Source organism: Daktulosphaira vitifoliae, unplaced genomic scaffold (assembly GCF_025091365.1).
Source record: "Daktulosphaira vitifoliae isolate Bord-2020 unplaced genomic scaffold, ASM2509136v1 Scaffold_1, whole genome shotgun sequence".
In the NCBI taxonomy this organism is placed as follows: domain Eukaryota; kingdom Metazoa; phylum Arthropoda; class Insecta; order Hemiptera; family Phylloxeridae; genus Daktulosphaira; species Daktulosphaira vitifoliae.
In genome coordinates this window covers 28,926,413-28,943,024 of record NW_026099572.1, presented here as the reverse complement: position 1 = coordinate 28,943,024, position 16,612 = coordinate 28,926,413, and positions in this window count along the sequence as shown.

Genomic DNA, 16,612 nt, shown 5'->3' with positions numbered 1-16,612 from the left:
GCTATAAGTTACGAGCCTTAGTAATTATTTTTGTGTATTAAAATATAAATTTATCAATTATTTTAGAAAAAATAAATATTTATATCATCAAGAAATTGTTAATAAAATGTAAATTTTTGAAAAAAAACGTTATTATCACTCGCAAATGGCAACTAAACTAACGTAGTTTACACGATATATTTTCATTCAACATTTACAAAATTGATTTATGATATTTACATTTTGAGTTACTAACGTTATTAACTTTGCCCTGGCTTCCATATGTGATATTGCCACCAAAGCTGATTATTTCTACCATTCGTCTAATAATAATTATCGTGTTGCATAGAACGATAGCGGAAACTATATACTGAGATAAAATAGACCATAAGAAAGAAATTGCTGTAGCTGTTGTTGCGCATATTGTGTTTGGTAATTATTGCCATTGGGTCAAACAGGGTTAATCGTGAGGTTATGTCATGCAGGAGCTATACATTTTTACTTATTGCCCCTCTGATATTTCATTTCCCTTGACCAATAAACGAAATAGCACTATAGATGATAGATGATAATACTTAAACAGCATAGGGTTTCCAACTAAATTAGTGAGAGTATCTGTAAAAACCATAACTTTATTCTCTCTGTGTGTCAGAACTTGTAATATTGTGATAATATTGCAATATTTGCAATAAATGAATAAATATTTAGGTTATTTTTAAATTTTACATCATTTAAAGTGACATCAATGATTTCAGAATAAGACCAGAAAAAGAGCAACACAACCAATCAGAAATACACGATGGGGTTTTTTTATACTCTTTCAAACCTCTTCATCATGTATTTCTAAATAATGTCCTGATCGATTGTATTGCTCTTTTTCTGGTCTTATTCCCAAGAAAAAATAATCATTGAATGTCACTTGAAAGGATGCAATATTTAAAAATAAACTAACTATTCATTTAGTATCCATCATAAGATTTAATTTACATTATATGTATTAGACTAGCTATTTGATTTGAATAATAGATTAAATTTGTAATTATGTTAACAGTATATTTTATTAGTTGTATACAGTTTTACTTATAGTATAAGTAACATTTTTTAAAATGTTGAGTCATACAATCATGTTTTCAAATTTATGTAGATAAATTATAATTCTTATAGCCATATCTATAAAAAACAACTATAAATACGACATTGAGTCTTTTAAATATTGACTCTAAAATAAATACAGCAATAATTTTTTTGTTGACGAGTGTCTAGTGTAAATTACAATGTGTGCTCTGAAAACAAATTAATTCTAAAAAATATCGTTAGACATTTAATATTTTACAAGTTATAGATAAATTGAATTTCAGTTCATCGGCTAAGGTAAAGAGACAAATAAAATGAGTAAACAGAGACAGCTTACTCATGTAGTAGCTGGAACTGACAATTGTCTAGATTCCCACACAGCATCTTCTAGGCACATCACAGTAATTACGTGTAATCGCTTGGTTATTTTTTTTTTACCTACTTCATCTTCTTTTTTTTACATTTATAGATGTTGCGATGCACACCGGTATCTTCCATTGCCGCATGCGGCGTCGATGTGCACTTCGATTATACTAGCACACACATGTAGAAGAACAATTGTGCTGCAAAGCACGAAGGGAAATTCCGATTGTCCCCACGGGCTTATGTGTCGACTTTTAATTGTTTTTTTATTAAATAAAAATAATATAACAAGCAGAACGTGCCGTGAGTGAGTAACGGCACCACTACCCGCGTTGACGCCGCGCCGGCCGGATACACATGTTTATACGTGTTTCACTTCTTCTTATATCTTATGTGGTTGTATGTGCACATGTAATAATACTATTTCATATATATATATTGTTGAACCTGAAGTAGTCTCTTTACTGCTTCCACGATCTGGCTTTTTCTTGCTTCGACTTTTTGCAAGTCCCTATAATACTGACTTCTTCTTAACTGTAACCAATGTCTATAAGACTGCTNTTGTTGAACCTGAAGTAGTCTCTTTACTGCTTCCACGATGTGGCTTTTTCTTGCTTCGACTTTTTGCAAGTCCCTATAATACTGACTTCTTCTTAACTGTAACCAATGTCTATAAGACTGCTATTAATATATGGTTTTATATAAATTCAGTAATTATTCTGGAACCGCGATGAGAAAATTACGGGTTTTATAGTTTGAACTGCTTTATTTATATAAGAAAAATTATCATTAGATATTTTATTCTTTATATTGTTCAATACTAGTATTGTTTTATTACACCTGTATGATAATTTTCTTTAATATTTACATTGGTCACAATTACAAATATTTGTATAATGTAGAATTTTGTGGGTATTAAACAGTAATAAAATATTGTTTTATAGTAAATTTTCATAATCAGTCACTATACTGCGTATTAGGGTGGCGCTTATTTTTCAACTTTAAAAGTTTGATGCTACGCACTATTCATTTTTTTGTACATAGTAAATAAAAATTTTTGGTAAAATTTTAATATTCTTGGTCACGTGCCGCAAAGGGGTTGAAAATTGTCATAAAGTGGTAGAAATGTTATTTTTTGCTTATAACTTTTAACTAATATAATTATAAAAAAATTGTTTATTTTTAATATTCTAGTGAAATATATTACAAACAGATAACATTTTGGTAATTTTTTTTTAACATTGACCGTTTATTGTAAAATCAATAAAAAAAATTAGTTCACACTATTCGAAAAAATCATTATATTTTGTTTTGCGTATAAATTTTTAATATTACAAATATAAAAACATTTTATATTATTAAAATGTGTAAAAATATATATTTTAACATAAACATAATTATACATTTTGTTATATAAGTGATATAATAACGTAAAATAAAAAATAACAGTAAATATTTCAAAAGTCTCAAAAATAAAAAAAAATTATATAATGTTTCCTATTACTAAAAAATTAAAGAAAAATGTATTATTTAAGGCGTAAAACAATTTTATTAATATTATAAATAATTGTAAAAATATATTGTTTTTGATTTTCATTTTTTGTAAATTTAGAGTTGAATTACTCTATAATTTTTATATAAGAAAGAGTTTTATTGCGAAAATATTTACGATTTATTTTTATCGAATTTCGATTTAATGTGTAATTGTTCGATTAAATATTGAATGATTTTACAAATGCAGTTATTAAATTTATTGCATCTCTATCGCTGACATTACATATGTCTTTAAGCGAAGCTACACGAATTATCATAATTATTTTGGTACCTCTTAATTGTTTGAGGTATTAGTTCAGTTGATTCTTCATTTATTAGCGTTTCATACGTATCAGCATCGATGTAGCTGATGAGTAAATCAGTTAAATCAAAGACAGCGTTACAAAATGGACCTTAAAAAAAATGTTATTGTTGTATAAATACTAATTGTTTTTTCAATTATATATATTTTGGAAGTTAATTCAAGATAACTTACCAGTTATGATTTTAGATTTTTTTTTTTATCTTCTCTTGCCGCAATTTACGTTTAACTCTCCTGTTTTAAATTCCAGATAATTTTTAACCTACCCCTGCCGTATATTAATATACCAAAAATTTCTTTTTACTGTGTAGAACAAAATGGCGAGTACCTGGCTTTAAACTAAAACAAAAAGTATAACTAATGGACACCCTATTGTGTATGGTTGCACTACTAAATAACAATGTACTGTTTATGTAATGTATTAAAGTTGGTCGATAAAAACTCAATATCCGTTCAAGATATAAAATGCTTAAACTATTTCTAAAAATTTTTTTATTATTTTGATAATACATCAATTAAGCTGCGTTGGCCTATACGGGAAAATCGTTCGATACAAAAAGTCATGTGTTACAAATTGAAATACACTTAAAGGATTAACAATAATTAAGCTACGTTTTGACATCTTTTATTGAGTATAGTTAGGTTTACTATAATGAACACGATGCATTTAACATGCAACCAATGAATTGTTGTTTACACTTGAAAAGCTCCGTTTCTACTATTTACTATCTAAAATAATAACTACTCTCTAAAAAGTGTTCCAGTTATGATTACTTTTCTTAGATTTTTGAGCGACATATTTATACTGATTAAATTAACTGTATAAAATATAACGACTGTGGTTATGGTAACGGATCATTTATTTTTAATTTTCTAATAGGTAATAACTGTGTAATCATCGAGATAAAAGATGAAACGTGTTATATAAAAAAAAAGTTACACTCCTATATCTAGTGCAATCATAGTCATTATATTCTTGGAAGTTACCCATAATAATACTCATAGATAGACATTACATTTTTGTTGGTTAAATATTCCTATTAGCCTGCAAGCAACTAGGAAATGTTTAATAAACTGACTATAATTGAATTAAATGTTGGGTCAGTTTAATGTTCAAAATTTTAACAGTTCAAATAGATGATATAACATTGACTACTTAAATGAATAGTAGCAACTAAAGTAGTGTTTCTGATGGGATCAAATGTATTTTTCTCTTACCCCAAAAAATATTTTTACACAAAATTAAATTATTTTTTAATTATAAGGAAAGAACTAATTAGTTAACAATGAACACATCAATTAGCTCTAAAGCCCTTTTAGTTTCGACTATGCTCAGATAATTTGAAAAAAAATTTGAATACATTATCCCTTAAATAATTTTGTCTAACTTCAGTATATTTGGAGGTCTTATAGAGTACATATCATTTTAAATGAATTTTTTTATTCAAGTTGAATCCTATGAAAATGTACGGTAAAATTTAGTAAATTGGCGTCGGCATTAAAATTCACAATAAATTATTGGAAAATGTTTAAAAATGTGTGTAAATTTATCAAAATAATTTGCAAAATTTGTATGATTATATTAAATACATTTAATTTTTATAAATGTACAGGATAAATTTACAGTGTAAATTTTACACCATACATTTGAAATTTAACAATACTATTTATAGTGTACTTATAGAAATAGTTAAAAAGTATTTGTTATGCTGTAATAAATTATTAAAATCATATTTCATAAGTTTATTATTGGATATTACTTATGGTATCGTATTAAAATATTTAGTGTTTGTACACATTAAATATACTCAACTTTTTTGCAAAATATTAAAGCTACTAAGAATACCCATATAGTTTTTTCTTTTTGTAAAATCTAAAGATAAGACATTTTTAGTAAAAATATTTCATTTATATTTTAACAGTCTTACTTTTCACACAATAATTTTTTTGAATATCAGATATGATATTAAAAAAAATATACTATATTCGATATTCGCAGATATGCAGCATTTATTATCAATGGTAGTAAGGCACATTGTTGTAAGTTCATAAAAACACCAACAGGCAATACAGAATGCATATCTATTGATAAAGACATAATTGACAATAAACACTCCGTCGTGTCTGTGAAACGTCATAAAAACCAATTAGTTACCTGTATTTGTAGTCCACATATATTATACATGTATATTAAATTCAAAAATGTGAACTTTAAAATGTAATATCTAATAAACGAATAATGTTATATTAAAAATTCAAATTCCATTTAATATTAAAATAAAAAATTAAAATTTAATTAAATTTCCATTTGAAAAACAAAGTTTACATTTTTTGCAAGGCATAAGGGAAGAACTTAAAGAGTATTAAATAGTTAGTAGTTCAAAAAAAATATGTTACTAAAGGTAACTAAAAAAATCACACTATATTGATATCATATATTTTTCATTTTAGATTTTTTAATTACGCTTTAACTAGAAATTAGTTAAAATTATTATAATATAAGTTATTTATAACGATTTTCATTATAGTTCTTAACACTTCATTCTTTTTATGATTGTTGATTGTCAATTAAATAAGTAATAAATATTTGGGTGCTAATAATTTACAAAGGCTATGGCCCTTAATGGGCATATAAAGCGTTAAAAAAAAAAAAATTTACAAATCTTCAAATTCTTTTGGGATTAGATACTTTTTAGCCATAGAAATACAGAAACAAAAAATTATGAAGTCAGGTAAATTACAAACATATTCACAGATAAACAAGGAGTAAGTTATAATACTCGAGTTCAACTTGACTTTATAAATCTAAAATTTTGCTAAAGATACTGAACTCCTACCATACAATTTTACTATAAGTTTTATGTTTTTATTGGAAGCTACTACGTATAAATTATCATCAAAATATTTTACTTGATTTTCAAGGATTGCTTTAGCATTATTTATAATATAAAATATTACTTTTTATAAAATAAAATATAAATTATGGTAATTATTGTAAAAATCGAATAGTAATCGAAAAATTAAGGAATTTGGACCTCAAAATAAAATAACAGATTTTTCATTGTAAATAAAAATAAATATTGAAATAGTTTTAAATAACCCTTAAGTACTATGTATTATTTTTATAAAATGCTTCCTGAGAAAAAACATTTCGATGCCTATGTGTTACTTTAATATATTAAACATACTTTGCAGTAAATAAAATGTGTGTTTGTCTTGAAATGATAAATTGACCTTTATAAATAGGAATTATAAAATTAAAAATTAAATTTTTAACTTGAAACTTTAGTCTCTTGTCTTCTTAAACTCTATACGTTCCATGTACCATAATTTTACATATGCATACGTAAAATTGATTATATTTTAATTTAAAAAAATTAATTTCTTTAAGGCGCTATTTAGATTTTATTTTTATTTTCGCTCCCTTAAAAAATTATTAAAATAAACAGTTCGACATTTGAAAAATAACCACACAATAAAATTTTTTCTGGAAATTATTATTTTAGGAAAAATTTAGTGGTCAATCGATCACCCTAAATAATATTAAAAATCAATATAGAAAAATATATTTTCGCTTCATAAATTCATTAAATTTATACATATTAACTTTATAATACCATATAAAAGATAATTGTTGAGCTATATTAATAATATGAATTGAAATCTACTTAAAATATACATATTTATTCAGTTGTAAAATATATTTTGTGAAATATTGTCTATTTTTCAATATAGCATGAAAAACTATTTAAGTATTTATTAACAAATATTTATCCAACTAAATCGATAAATAAAAATACATATTTTCATATCTTACTTTTATGTAAAATTAATATATAAAAAGCTATATAAATATCGTTTGAGTAGTTAAATCAAGTTTTAATTTTTTAAGAATAATAATTTATATAAAAGTGCTAACCTAAGCAGTGAAAAATGATTTTTAATAATTTTTTTTCTATTATTATAATAACGGCGATTTTCCGTGCTATGCAAGTTGATACAAGTTCTTCTCGTAATGTTTCGGACCTTGATTCAGAATTTAAAAAAGCCTTAAAACTAGATACTGGATTCACTTATTCTGAGCATAATCAATTCTATTTACTTAAGTTTAAAAAAATAATGGAATTACTAGAAATTAAAGAATTACCAAAGGGAAACACCATGAAAAGCGCCTTTGATATAATATACTCTGACTTGGTATGTGGTAATTTGTACTTACTTAAGAATTATTTGTTGTTATGTCAAAATATAAATGATTATTATTTAGACGAATCAATAACTAGGCACATGCTAGCTTCTGTTTTAAAAATAAATCAAATAAATTATGTAGATCCATTCTGGTATATACACATGTATACTTTGTATAGATCAATGTTCCTAAATGAAGCTGATAAAGATCATATTTGTTTCATAAACAAAGTAAAGTATGATATCAGTGAACGGTTCAATACAATGATAGAAAAATGGTGTAGGAAAAATAATCGGTACATAAATACAGTTAAAAATAACGATAAGAAAATAGAAATAGAAAATCTCATAAAAATAATAAATAATAGACAAAAAAATAATGATATCTTATTGGAAAATGAAACAGAAGAAAATTGGGTATCCTTAAAAAGTATTTACTTACACAAAATAATAGAAGAAGACCAAAATTGTTTGAAAACCATAATTATGACATTCGGTGATCAAGACGAAATTGTTTATAAATCAATACGTGATGATATTGTCAATTATTATGAACTAGCGAAAAATTATTATTATTATGATGATTGGGTCACGCAAATAAGGGTATATTTAGAGAGTATGGTGAATATTATTAAAGTAGCCGCTTTGCATTTAATAAGGAACCATTTATACTATACTCATCAATATTGGCAATCAAAATCTAGTATTATACGAAATGTTGATGTAGGCTATCCTGAAATAAAAGAGTTACTTTTAAATAATAATCTCTTTGAAAAACTCTTTAAGTCTGATAAAAGTAAAATATTAGAAATAATAAAAAATTTGACTATAAATATATTTAGTAATATACATAGATCACACATTATAATAATTTCCACAATTGACATCACAATAAAAAATCTGTTATCAAAATTTGTGCTAAGAAAATCTGATACTTTATTTAATGCTAACTTTATAAATCATATAAGAGCTAAAAATGAAAAATATAAAGGAAATTTAAGTAAGAAAGACTTAATCAAAGTAGAAAATTTTAAACAGAAGTTTAAATATCCATCGTTAAGTGATAGTTATGAGAGGATCATTGCGTATCTACATTATTTAGATACTATATTTGAGGGCTATAACATTGAGACTACTTTGTCTTATATTATAAATTTTAAGAATTATAAAGGAATAAGTCATAATGTAGTTAGACAAACTAATACAGAAAATGTAATAAAATTTTAATTTGTTTTAAGATTATAGAGAAATGCATCATCTTCTACTATGTAATAAACAATTTTAATTGATAACAATATAAATTAATTTTTGTTCCTGACAACATATTTATAAAAGAAATATCATTTTTTTAATCATAATCAATTTCCTATTATTGATATTTATTTAACACTTACATTGTTGAGCCTAAATAATGTTTTTTATTTATATGTATAAAAAGATACTTATTGATGAGACCAACGAATTGTTCATTACTATAAAATCTTATATAAATATTTGCTATAGCATATAGGGAAATATAAAAATATTCACTGAAAGTCATTGGTTAGAAATTGCTATTTTGTAAGTATAAATAATGAGGTTGGCTTTTTTAATGGAAAGACACCCATACCGCTACATATAAAAACATTTTTGTGCTTATTTCAAATTTGCAATTAGATATTTTTCACCACCACTAATTTTTGATATTTTTAATAATTAGTTAAAAACAAGTATTAAAATATAAAAAAAAAAATAGGTTAAAATGAAATCCAACAACAAAACAGTGGACGAAATCATAGATGAAACTAGGCGCAGAATATTCTTAAATATTAGTATATTATAGAATACCATAGTAACTTCCTGATCACATATCAATCTAAAAAATACAATTTTTTATTCCTCATAAAATTTTCTATTTAATGGTATAAATTCTAAATATGCAAGTTGAGCTAAAATAGTGTTTAAAAGTTGAACATCATTAAATTATTAACTTGTAAAAAATCAACTGTAAAGGATAAAAAAATTAAAAATGCCGTTTTTTAAACAAATTTCGCGTGAAATTGAAAAAATGTAAAAATACCAAGGGTGTATATACACGCTTCTCCCTACTCGCTACTAAAATAATTTTTTTATACATTTATTACCGATGAGCAACAACAGATTATTTTTAAAAAAGAAACTGAAAAGACAAACGCAATTAATAATAATCTTTGCATAACATCGCGGCATCAATTCAACTACACAATATTAATTTAAGTATCATAATTATGAATGCAATGTTTTACTTTTCATTATCTAAAAGTGTAATTTTCATCTTCAACTATACAAATATTTAACGACAAATGAAATATTATAACATAAATATTAAATAACATTGTATATTATTGTATTTAGTAAGAACTCATTTACAATCGAATAACCAGCGAACAATTTTAATCAGTTCGAGCGCTACCAAAAAATCTCATTATTCAATTTTTAGTTTTACATAACTGTAAGTACAATTGTTGTTATTATCAAATCTATCCATGTATTAAACAAACGTGATTTTCAAATTTATGTATTTAATACATCGAAGCTTTACGAAGGAATTATTAAGAGCTTACCTGGTCAGTGTTTCGTAAAGAATAATTATTGAAATTTTTTTGCAAAAAAAATATTTGGATTCAATGGAATATTGAAACTAAAATTAATCAACTAGATCTTTTCAGAAGTTTAATTGTATTCGTCCATGATTAAATAAATACTAAAAAATATATTTATTAGATTTTATAGTGGATTTTATTACTTTTAAAAATTCAATCTGATTATTCGATGCGTAAGTTGATTTTATTAGTCCCACGAGTTGAAATTTAATGATTTTTTTTTGGTACCATAAAAAAGTCGTTAAACGTTTTTAGAGTGTATCAATACTGACGTGATGTGCAATAACATAAAATATAGATGCTTTATGTAATTTATTTGCATTTAAATTCTACCTCAAGATTATTGATTATTAGTCTATTGGTGAGGATATCGAGATCACACTCATTTTAAACATAATATTCTCTACGCGATAGATAATAACTTTTTAAGTAACAATTATAATGAACAAGGTTCAAATATTTAAAATTATTCTCAACTGTTATAAGATATTTATTTAATGGCAGATACCATTAACTGACCCATCAGTTTATTATTATTATTACGATGCGTTCCCACACGAAAACGGTCGCAGCTAATCCCACTTGAAGAATGCGCATTTCACTTGAGATGCATTTGGAGTGAACATAATATGTTTTATTTGGTCGCACTATTTTATATGAAACTGGTTGACTTCTTCTCTCTGCGTCACGTCTCAGTCCATTTGGAATTTTGCCACATTAAATGCATCTAGTGCGCGTACACGCCTATAATTAATCGCCGTGCCTCGTTGGACGTATACCGAATTAATTAATCCCCTGGTAAACATATTACCACAGTACACGTTCATATGTATATATGGACTTGCCGTCGTCGCAACACCCATCATGCACTTGCCATTCACACCAGCGCGTGGGCGTACCATCGTCTCGGATCACGTCACTCCGATTACATTATCATTCGCGTAAGTCAACACACAATTTTTTTGATTTATTAATGTTCACACTTATTGGTGAATTGATCAGAGCGCGGGTACATCGCAAGTACCACGCTCGGCGGAAGTTTGTTCCGGTTTGTCGTTTCGGTGAATATTCACCGGGCTTCGTTCTCACAATATTACATACGATTAAAAAATATAACGTCAACAACAAAAAAAGTAATATTGTGCAGTCGACCGTGCAGCGGCGTTATCGCGACGTCTCGGCGGTGGCGGAGCGCAGGTCACTATAATAATAATAATAATAATAATAATCTTGGCAACCGCACAGGCCGACAATCTAGTTTAAGTTTCCTATTCTAGATCACTTAGAGACCGGGGGCCGCTTCGTGACCGAAACTCCAGAAAAATCTATACCGTATGCGACAACTGGTTTTCTCCGTAAAAACCTGCGTCCGCTTCGGTGCAGCCGCTCTGTAGTATACGAATACAACGCAAAGTGCACGCGATTCCGGTACGCGGATTTCGTCAAGCTCTAGATTGTTGCCTATGAGATGCTCATTATTGTGTGTGTGTGTAATGGATTCATGTAGGCACAATACACGCGTACGTGTGCGTCTATTATTTTGCGCCGCCTGCGTGTTGTACACACGTGTGGAATGTGTTCCCGTGTACGTAAGCCCATTTCTTTGTTCGCGCTGGATAACGCCGCGCGCTGGCCGTTCAAGTCTCCACAATACACACGTAATTTCCGTGTACTGACTCTGGTGCGGAGTTGAGCGAGCGGCTTAAAACCAATGAATAATCGCATTTCGGTATGGTAATCAAGGAGACGCTTTCGTTACGTCGAACCACTTGTGTGTGCGGCACAATACGATATTCAAATTAACCTTTACGGTCAATAATGTCACCACTATGCGTTATAACGGGACATCGTTATTATATACCCCACGCCGTAACCATCGCCACAAACGCACTGACCAATGATTTCTTAACGTTTTTTTCTCTTTATTTCATTATCTGTTAACTGTCTCTTTTATCTAATGGAACGAAATCGTTAGACACTCATTATTACTATTGTGAATCGTTAAGTGTTTTATCACTCCATAAAACAGGTTAATTAATTACTGCATTATTTCACTTATGATTTTACAATATTTTTCCATTGAGTGTGTTATTATTCACCTGCCGAAGTGCATTGATATGTTGGAATTGTGTCGTTCTATCATAATTAGACACATTTTTAACGATTGGAACATCTTATGACATGTTTTACGTTACAATGAATATGACGACAATAATAAATTAAAATTTTATGAATGGAAAGGGAGTGGTCACATAGCAGTAACCATTCTCGTCAACTATGAAACGTCGAGGACACCAGTTCATACTAAAGTTGTTAAATTTTAATCATTTTGTATTGTTGTGAAAAATAATTATTCATTATTCTACGAGAATTCTAAAGATATACGATTTTTATGTTGCATTTTACTATGAGTTTTTGTAAAATTATATCATTAATTAATTTTATGAAAAATATATTTATTTCTATTAATACTACTACGATATGCTAGTATTTTAATAAGATAATTACTATATTAAAAATGCTACTAATTAATATTTATTAAAATAAGTAAATTTTAACGAAAGAAGAAATTATGAAAAAGAAAAGGATTAAAAAATGCAGCATCAATAAATATAACATGACTGAATGTATTGAATATTGTTTATTCTCATTTTACTAATTGAGCCGGTAATAAAACGTTCAGTAAACAAAATCATTAATGAATAGAAAACATCTATAAATTTGACTTTTTAATTTAATTTTTATATGAAAAATAATTAGGGAAAAATTGAAAAAAAAATGAAATATGTATATTTTGATATTATATACTTGCAGGAAGCTTTAAATTTTATTAATTTCAATTCTGTGACAGCCGAAGCTATTAGCTTCTGTTATAATTTTTTTCCTATTATGATGTAGGACTGGGTATTAAATTATATAGCTTCTTTTTGTACTAGTTTTATACAATATTATTTCTAATTATATATTATATATTATAAAAAAAATACATTTTAAAAACTACACTCATATGTTATCGTTTACCGAAGTTCATTCCAACCAATAAATAAAAACTGTTTACGCAATTAATGTAATTTACTTAATTTCATTTGATATTTTTACTTGTTTCAAGTGTAATATAGCTCTATGAAAATATATTAACTATTTGACTTGTGTGATAATAATTGTATCTATGACTAACATATTAAATTTTTAATAATTTGTTGATTTTGATGCCATAAAAATCAAAATTTATACTAAAAATATAAAACATTTTTAGAATATATTATTTTATATTGATTAATAGTCGTATTTTTCGCATTTCACGATTACATTTTTAAATTTAATAAAGTATTAAACTTCATCTTACGATTATTTATGAGGTTATTTATTTAATTTAACAATTATAATTCATTGTTTCTATCTTTAAGTATGACATCTATTACACATTTCAATTGTTAATAAAATATCATCATAATATGAGAGTTAAATTTAACTTAAAAAATTTGCATTTATTAAAAAAAAACACTTTAAACGAGTACCATAATTTTGTAATATATATATATATTTATAATTAGACCTGCAACACATTTTAATTTAATGCGTGATATTTAATTTATATGAAAAATGTTCAGTTTAAAAATATAAAATGTAGAGTTTCTTATTATAAACGAAACCTTGTTTAAATAATTGTTTTATATAACAGACCACTATTAATCAGAAGATTATTGGTTTGGACACTTGGGCGTAGGCGACCGATGGTCTTATAATCAATCTACGACCTCTGTTTAATAGTTTATTCACCATTACCACAATAGAAATGAAAATCTGCCTACTAATTCACCAAGCTAAAAATATAAACCGGCATCGATGAGAGGTGTCAATATATTATGATAACTCATTCTGAATACACAGAGGCGTGAGCAATCTTGAATGTATATCTAAGAGGTCAAGTATTTTCAAGAATTTACACTTGATGTAATTTTATAGGCATTATATATAAGAGAGTGTTCTAGAAATGTTTAAAAATATGGTGTTGATCATGGTTAAAAGCAGTACAAACATTTTATATTTATAACATGTAATAAGTTGCAAATCATTAAATTTATTATAAAATAATCAAAAAACATTCTATAGGTATACCATGAAAACCGATACAATATTAACTAGCGTTACGTTTATAGTATTTCACATTTGATATTTAATAAATACTTATCCAAAATACTTTACATACATAATTAAATAAATGAACTATGTATTGGTATCTCGGAAAAGAACATACGAGAAACGTCTAGAAAGTAACTGTACTGGAGCTCTCACGACCGTAAGAAATGTTTTTTTTTAATTTCGGCAACCTTGTAGCCTCCGTTTTAAAACGAGATCAATTTGAGATTACTATGTTAAAAACTCTTGAAGCAGGAGCATCTCTTGCGAAAAATTCGAGTGGTGCGACGCGATAATGATATTAGGCGATTAAAAATAAAAGAAGGAGAATACTCAGACAAATGGACTTGCTCTGCTACACGAAAATACTAAATCCCACACGACCAACGCCACGAAAAAATTATTCGATTCGGACGTTTTTAGCGATCAAATTATTTTTACATTTCATTGTTTAGACAGCAAATTGATTAAGTTTTACATATTTTTTTTGTATTATACACTAAATGGATACTTGACCTATCTGAAAAGACTTATGTGAAGGTTGTGTGAAATTATTCTTATAGTTTCTACATTTTTTTCATACAGAATGGAACACATCTAACTGACTACTCCTATAACATTTGGTATAATTAATACTTCGCCGTAATTTTTAAAAAATAATTTATGCATTTTTATACTACGTTCAAATAATATTCTTTATTATTCCTAAAAAAAAAATTCTTAATTAATTTTAATTTTTCCAGAATTTCAAAATAGCCAGTTTTCAGCACTCTTCTTACAAAAATTATTTATAGACTATAATTTAAGACAAATGGAGTATATAATATAAATATGTACCAATACAAACTATACCCATACACCCGCACTACATATATTGTTTATTTATTAATATTCTTATAACTCAATAATTACTCGCCCTTTATGTTGACCTATTAATAATATTTTTAGTAAAGTGCTTATAACTGGTTATTTTGAAATTAATTTATTTTTAAAATCTAAGAACGCATAAATTATAAAAAAATAAATTACAGAGAGAACTTAAATGTATCAAAAAGTAATAAAAGTTGTCAATTAGCCTTGTTCCACTCTACTAGCATGTGCTAGTAGTGTGCCAGCTATTTTAAACATTTTTAAACGCTTAGACTGGAGTAAATAATTTCTAGCTGTAATCAATTAATTTTTTATCGATTAATTTAGATTTCTAACAGGAATCTAACATATTTAAAAATTATTGTACGTGCTGCAGAAAAAAAAATGAATGGGCTATTATTATTCATAACTAAAAATAGTAATATCTGTTTATAAGTCAAATCTAAAACCAGTTCACTGACGGTTTTTTCATTAGAAAATCTATGAGAAAACTAACAGTTTGTTTATCATATCGGAGTGTGGATATCTTCGGTAATTGTTAATTATTAACTTTTATTTTCACATGCTATTTTTTAAAAAATTTAAACGGGGGCACTGTTTGAATTCTCACTACGTCACTTAAGGACGATAAAACGCGTTTTAGTCGTCTTCAGCTGTGTCCGAGAGACAGATTGAGTTTCTCAATTTTACAAACCGGAAACTGACACAATTATTAAAAATATAATATACTGAATTGAATTTCGGTGAGCAGTTACAACTTACCTGTCTGTCTACTACTCACTTAAGGGTACACATATTTATATATACGAACAATCGACCAAATAAAACAGTTCGTAATTGGTATTGTAACACATAACAATATTCTATCATATTATTGTTGTGCAACAATAAACCATAAAAAAGCAAAATACAATATGATGTTTTGGCTGACAAGATTAGAAACGATTATTAGGTATTATCGATTTTTTTTCGATTATTGCTAAGAAATAATTATTTTTATTTTTTGATAACAGTAAATAAAAATTCCTAATGTCATTCATAATTATATTCCAATTATTTCAGCTGTTTAAAATTAGAAATCGAAATATATTTTAATGAATAATTTCAACAAACTCCGTTTGATTTCTTTTAATACCATTTGTTATTTGACATTTCGATGCTATACTATAAAATAAAATAAACTTGCAATTGTTTAAGTCATTTTGAATTAAATTTAATAATGTAAGTTTTAAATAATTAAATTAAGTTTAACCCAATATATTATTCTCTTAACCTTAATTGAATATTTTTAATTAATTTAAGTTTTACATTGATATGTGCCTTAGTGAATGTTTCATTTTCGTCGTGAGTTCTTTAAATTTGCCGGTTCACAAACGCTTCCATAGTTAAATAGAATAGGCTAAGGTGTTACAACTCAATTATCATCTCACGCAGACAATGTAAAAAAATAAGAACGAATTGTGTGATTATGGTATTGTAGAAGTCCAAGTGGCAACATAAATCATGACAAAAAACAGATTTT